Source organism: Ochotona curzoniae, unplaced genomic scaffold (assembly GCF_017591425.1).
Source record: "Ochotona curzoniae isolate NIBS_2020 unplaced genomic scaffold, NIBS_Ocur_1.0 scaffold_1037, whole genome shotgun sequence".
NCBI lineage: Eukaryota > Metazoa > Chordata > Mammalia > Lagomorpha > Ochotonidae > Ochotona > Ochotona curzoniae.
The window spans coordinates 28,679,487-28,685,486 of NW_024467083.1; the positions used below are offsets into that span (position 1 = coordinate 28,679,487).

The window sequence follows — 6,000 nt, forward strand, 5'->3', positions numbered from 1 at the left end:
GCCCCGCTGCCCCGCTGCCCCGCTGCCCCGCTGCCCCTCTGCCTCGGCTCAACCCACACACCTGCTGGTCAGCAACGCTGCCCTGCCCAGCCTAACCGACACCCAGCAGGAGATGCAGTGCCCTCAGAGAGTACCCCAACGCCCCCACCAGAGTCGTGGCGCAAGATGGGCCAAGGCCCAGGACAGCTGGGAGGGACAAGGGCAAGGGCTCGGGGCAAAGCCCGAGGGAGGCAGACGGGCTGGATAGGGGATAGATGGGGACGGAGTGGGGACATGGGACAGGCAGGCACGTCCCTCCACTCTGGCTGAGCGGGGGTGGGGGTGGGGTCAGGGCGTGGCGGGTCTGTGCCAGAGAGGCCCCGGAGAGGGCGTGTGTATGCAGATGCAGAAGCGCAGGGGCTGCTGGGCAGGCAGCTGCTGCAGGGAAAGGAGGCGAGTTGGCGTGGTGTGGGCGAGAGTTGAGACGGTGCGTTGCGAATGTGCGCAGTTTTGTGCGTGTGAGGGCGCAGAGGGCCTGGAGCGCGCGTGCGGAAGTGAGCGTGTGTGTGAAGTGTTGTGCGCGCGCATGTGTGTTGCGGCGTGGTTTGTTTTGGTCATACTTACCTGGCAGGGGAGATACCATGATCATGCAGGTGGTTTTCCCAGGGCGAGGCTCCTCCATTGCACTTGGGAGGTGCTGACCCCTGCGATTTCCCCAAATGTGGGAAACTCGACTGCATAATTTGTGGTAGTGGGGGACTGCGTTCGCGCTCTCCCCTGACATTGCTGTGTCTCAAAGACAGCCTTGTGCACGTTGCGGCGCTTCACACGCTCACCCATTCACACGACCAACTACTCCTCTCGCACCTCTCTACATCACATCTCAATCCCATCCCTCTCCCGCCGACCCACACTCCTCTAACCTCCCCTCCAGCCTGCATCCCACCCCACGCCTTGCTTGCCTACACACTGCACTGCCCACCACCTGCACCACACCACACACCACTCCCTGCACCCACACCATCTTCTCACAACTCATGCCCCGCCTCACCCCGCACTGCACTGCACTGCACTGCACACAGTCATGCACCCACCACTGCCACTCACAAACACTCAACCCACACCCCACTTGGATACACTCTCTCAAAACTGGAAAAATCACTCCTGCAACCACGCACACACCACTACACTCAAACGCTTCACCCAACTCTACAATCCACAGACAAACACCTGGCTTCTTGCAACTCTACAATCAACAAACAAACCAAAACCCTGCAGCGCTAGCCACGGCACAACCTGCCCATTCCTCTGCTTGCTCTGCTCTCTGCTTCTTGGCCTTTCAACTCTATTCCTTTTCCTCTTTTTTTTTTTCTTTTGGTTTGGTCCTGGTTATCACTGTATGATATAGTTCCACAGCCCCTGTGACTTCCATTACCAGTCCCCCATAGCCGCCCCCCTTCCCCCCCGCCCCCACACACACCCACACCGGGTATAGTTCTTCCTAAACGGCCATAGGTCCAGTCTATTGCCAAGATACAGTTCACGCTCTCATGGGGATCCCTTCTTTGGTCTGGAAGTAGACACGCTCGCTCATCTGGACATGACAGTCTCCATTACAGTCACTACTGTACATCCTCCCCTTAGTGAAAGCCCACACTACAACACCAACGACAGGAAGAAAAGAAATTAGGAACGACACGAAGTTAAATAACATGCTACTGGATGACTCTTGTGTCGGTCGCTGAAGAAATGAAAACCAAGACCTTTCTTGAAGAAAATGATGCTACTGTATGATGTAGCAGTCCGTGAAGAGTTTCACCAGGAACAAAGCGTTTTGAAGAGATGAAACGAAATAAAAGAAAAATAGAAACCCATGAGAAGATATAGTTTCTGCTTATCTTTGCTGATGAGCTATGTCTTCTGCAGGCGACAAAGAGATGGGTTTTGTTTTCTTTTGTTTCGATCCAGTCTGCTAATCTAGGATGTTTGGTGAGTGTAAGTCATTTACATGCAGGTGGGAATTTGTTCGTGTCCCTTTAGCAATGGGTTGTTCACTGATTTAGTCTTTAGCCTTCTGGGATGTTCTTCACATTTGCCTTTGGTTTTGGTGGGTGCTATTCCTCTTCTCTGTCGAGAGAACATCTGAAGTTATCCTTTGTAGGGCAGGTTTGGAAGAGGCATATTTTCCTTTCTTTTCTTTTTTAATCTTTCAAAGATTTATTTTATTTTTATTGGAAAGTCAGATATACAGCGAGGAGGAGAGACAGAGAGAGAAAGATCTTGCGTCCGATGATTCACTCCCCAAGTGACCGCAACGGCCGGTGCTATGCCAATCCGAAGCCAGGAGGCAGGAACTTCTTCCAGGTCTCCCACATGGGCACAGGGTGCCAAGGCTTTGGGCTGTCCTCAACTGCTTTTCCAGGCCACAAGCAGGGAGCTGGATGCAAAGCGGAGCTGCCCAATGGGTCCCAGTGCCCAATGGGTCCCATGGCGTTCAAGGTGAGGACTGTAGCCACTAGGCCACGGCACTGGGCCCCGAGGCATATTCTTTTAACTTGTCTTCACTGTGGGAAAGTTTTATTTCATTTTCAAAGACAAAGCAGAACTTTGCTGGGTACGTTATCCTGGGCCGACAGTCTTGTGCTTTTAGAATCTGGAATATGTTGCTCCATTCTCTTCTGGCCCGTTGAGTTTCCTGTGAATTCAATTGTCATTCCTTTATAGTTCTTGAATACTTTTATTTATTTATTTATTTATTTATTTATTTATTTATTTATTTATTTATTTATTTATTTTGGCTTGACTCAGCTCTGCTTCCAGCTTTTCGTTTGGTTCCTCCTGGTGACAGGAAATCTCTTGCAATTCTGAGATGATTTCCTCTACTTTCTTCATCCTCTTTTCAAGACTCTGCACTATAATTTTACATTCCTGTGCTGTATTCTGCATTTCTGATATATCAGCTTTCATTTGAGTCATCCCCTGTGTGACATGTTCCTTAAATTTCTTGAACTTCTGCTTGAGGTGCTTCTCGCCGTTGGTAAGAAGCTTGGTATCAAGTGTTTTGGATGCCGTATCCTCCATTTCTCCAGGTATTCCCCAGTGAACTCTGAGGTTGGCCAAGGCTTTTGCTCCTTTTCAGGGACTCTTGAGTACTATCCATTGTGCCTCTGTCTCCTCTTTTGCTCTTGGTCATTGGTGATCAGATTCTTCTCCTTGGCGCAGTTTTCTAAGCTGTGTCACCCACAGGCCTGCAGTGTGAGTTTACTGACTGTGGTTGGCACACGGCTCTTTGTTTGCGGTCACTCGTGCCACCCCCTCCAGCGAGTCCCAGGTCTGCAGTTCTTATGTTAGACTTCCACCATAGCAGCCCCAGCTCCCGGCTCACCACTCTCCTCCCCCTTTTGAGTCGTAAGATGCCAAAGTCGACAGTATTTTCCCCGTGGGACCAGTGTAATGCACTGAGCTCGGTGAGTTTGCTCCCAGCCCAGCGTATGCGCAGCTCACTGTTGTCCCTGCAGTCTTAGTTTTTCCACGCTGTACAAAATGGCATCCGTCGTGCCACTAGTAGAGCTCTCGATCTACCGGCCGCCAGGTCTGAGGGCTACTCGGACCTATCTCGGGTGACAGCTGCAGGTTTGTCCCGTTGCTGCAGGTCCTGAGCCAGAAAGGAGTTCCTTCTCAGCACGGTGCATGTGCAGTACTGTCCCATAGCCTTTGCCTTCCTGTAGAAAGCGGTGCCCAACTCGGCTCTAGGGGGCAGACTGGGCTGTGAAATCTACCCTGTTCCCACACTGCCATCTGGAACCTGCCGCTCTGTCCCTGCTCCTGGTCAAGTCCATCAGAGCAGCAGGACGGGCAGCTCTCTGCCTGGGTTCGCCTCCTGAGCTGCCCAGTTGGCGAACGTCCCTTCCCACCTTGTTGCTGGTGGAGTTCTGGGTGCCGGTGCAATTCAGGTTGCCGCTTGCTGAATGCCCCTGGGGTGTCGGTCACTGCCACACCGACACGACACCGTTGTCTCCTCGGCTTTCCTGTGTCTGTCAGTCTCCAGGTGCCCCACGGTGTGCTGTCTTTCTGTCCTCTCCTATTTCCTGGGAATGTGCCCATCTCTGCTTCACACGGGCTGATGTTTCTCCGTCTGTTTGAACATGTCCTTACCCTTGAATCCCCGAAGCTGCACATCTCTGTCACACAGCGATCCAGGAGCTGGTAGGGCCACGTCAGCCGCGGGTCTACTTGGGTCTACCACTCTGGCTGCCGATGGCGCTTCCTCATCCGCCCTGACCCGCGTCCGTCAGTGGGAGCTGGGAGCTGCAGCCGAGTTTCCCTACTAGGCCAGGCCCCAGGTCTTGCACTTGCCAGCACTTACTGCTGTGGTCGTTGCAGCCCTGCCAGGCCTTCACCAGCCCCAATGCCAATCCCACCCCCAATCCCAGCTCTTCTGCTCCTCAGCGGAGTGGGAGCAGTGGCTCAGCAGCCTCCCTCCCAGCCCTGCCACAAGTCCTCCCACGCTCGATCGCTCCCAGCCTGGCGTCCTGTCTCACCTCGGCATTGGGCTCAGCCTGACTTGGCCCACCTCCAGTCCTGACCTTCACTGTTGGGCACCGCAACCTTGAAGACCAGCCCACACCTATTCTGGCTCTCTGCGATCGGGTATTACCGCTCAGCTCTGCCTCGTCTACCCCCCAGACCTGGCTCTCATGTGCATCAGTGGGTGCCCCTGCTTTGCCCACTGTGGCGTGGCGTGGCCTATCCCCCGTCTGGGCCCTTGCCTTTGGATGCTACAGCCTGACCTGGCCAGGCCCACCCGCAGTCCCAACTCTTGCCAGCGGGTGCCGCAGCCTAGCCCCGCTCTGCCTGCCCCCATCCCTGGCTCCCATGCAACCGTGTCCATGGTGTAGATGTGATAACCTGGCCTGTCATGGTCCACAACTCAGCCTGACTCCTGTGCTTGTCATCGTGCCTGGGTTTGGCCCGGAACTGCCTGCCCCCTTCCCGCTGCCCCGCTGCCCCGCTGCCCCGCTGCCCCGCTGCCCCGCTGCCCCGCTGCCCCGCTGCCCCTCTGCCTCGGCTCAACCCACACACCTGCTGGTCAGCAACGCTGCCCTGCCCAGCCTAACCGACACCCAGCAGGAGATGCAGTGCCCTCAGAGAGTACCCCAACGCCCCCACCAGAGTCGTGGCGCAAGATGGGCCAAGGCCCAGGACAGCTGGGAGGGACAAGGGCAAGGGCTCGGGGCAAAGCCCGAGGGAGGCAGACGGGCTGGATAGGGGATAGATGGGGACGGAGTGGGGACATGGGACAGGCAGGCACGTCCCTCCACTCTGGCTGAGCGGGGGTGGGGGTGGGGTCAGGGCGTGGCGGGTCTGTGCCAGAGAGGCCCCGGAGAGGGCGTGTGTATGCAGATGCAGAAGCGCAGGGGCTGCTGGGCAGGCAGCTGCTGCAGGGAAAGGAGGCGAGTTGGCGTGGTGTGGGCGAGAGTTGAGACGGTGCGTTGCGAATGTGCGCAGTTTTGTGCGTGTGAGGGCGCAGAGGGCCTGGAGCGCGCGTGCGGAAGTGAGCGTGTGTGTGAAGTGTTGTGCGCGCGCATGTGTGTTGCGGCGTGGTTTGTTTTGGTCATACTTACCTGGCAGGGGAGATACCATGATCATGCAGGTGGTTTTCCCAGGGCGAGGCTCCTCCATTGCACTTGGGAGGTGCTGACCCCTGCGATTTCCCCAAATGTGGGAAACTCGACTGCATAATTTGTGGTAGTGGGGGACTGCGTTCGCGCTCTCCCCTGACATTGCTGTGTCTCAAAGACAGCCTTGTGCACGTTGCGGCGCTTCACACGCTCACCCATTCACACGACCAACTACTCCTCTCGCACCTCTCTACATCACATCTCAATCCCATCCCTCTCCCGCCGACCCACACTCCTCTAACCTCCCCTCCAGCCTGCATCCCACCCCACGCCTTGCTTGCCTACACACTGCACTGCCCACCACCTGCACCACACCACACACCACTCCCTGCACCCACAC

At 55.9% G+C, this 6,000-nt stretch overlaps 2 non-coding genes across 2 annotated transcripts; both read left to right on the plus strand.

Moving 5' to 3' along the window:
• Positions 1-595: 595 nt before the first annotated feature.
• On the plus strand, positions 596-759 carry LOC121168931. The gene has a single exon (XR_005885795.1). It is a non-coding gene; the product is annotated as a U1 spliceosomal RNA (small nuclear RNA).
• A 4,836-nt stretch (positions 760-5,595) lies between these two features.
• On the plus strand, positions 5,596-5,759 carry LOC121168932. Its single transcript, XR_005885796.1, has one exon. It is a non-coding gene; the product is annotated as a U1 spliceosomal RNA (small nuclear RNA).
• Positions 5,760-6,000: the final 241 nt, after the last annotated feature.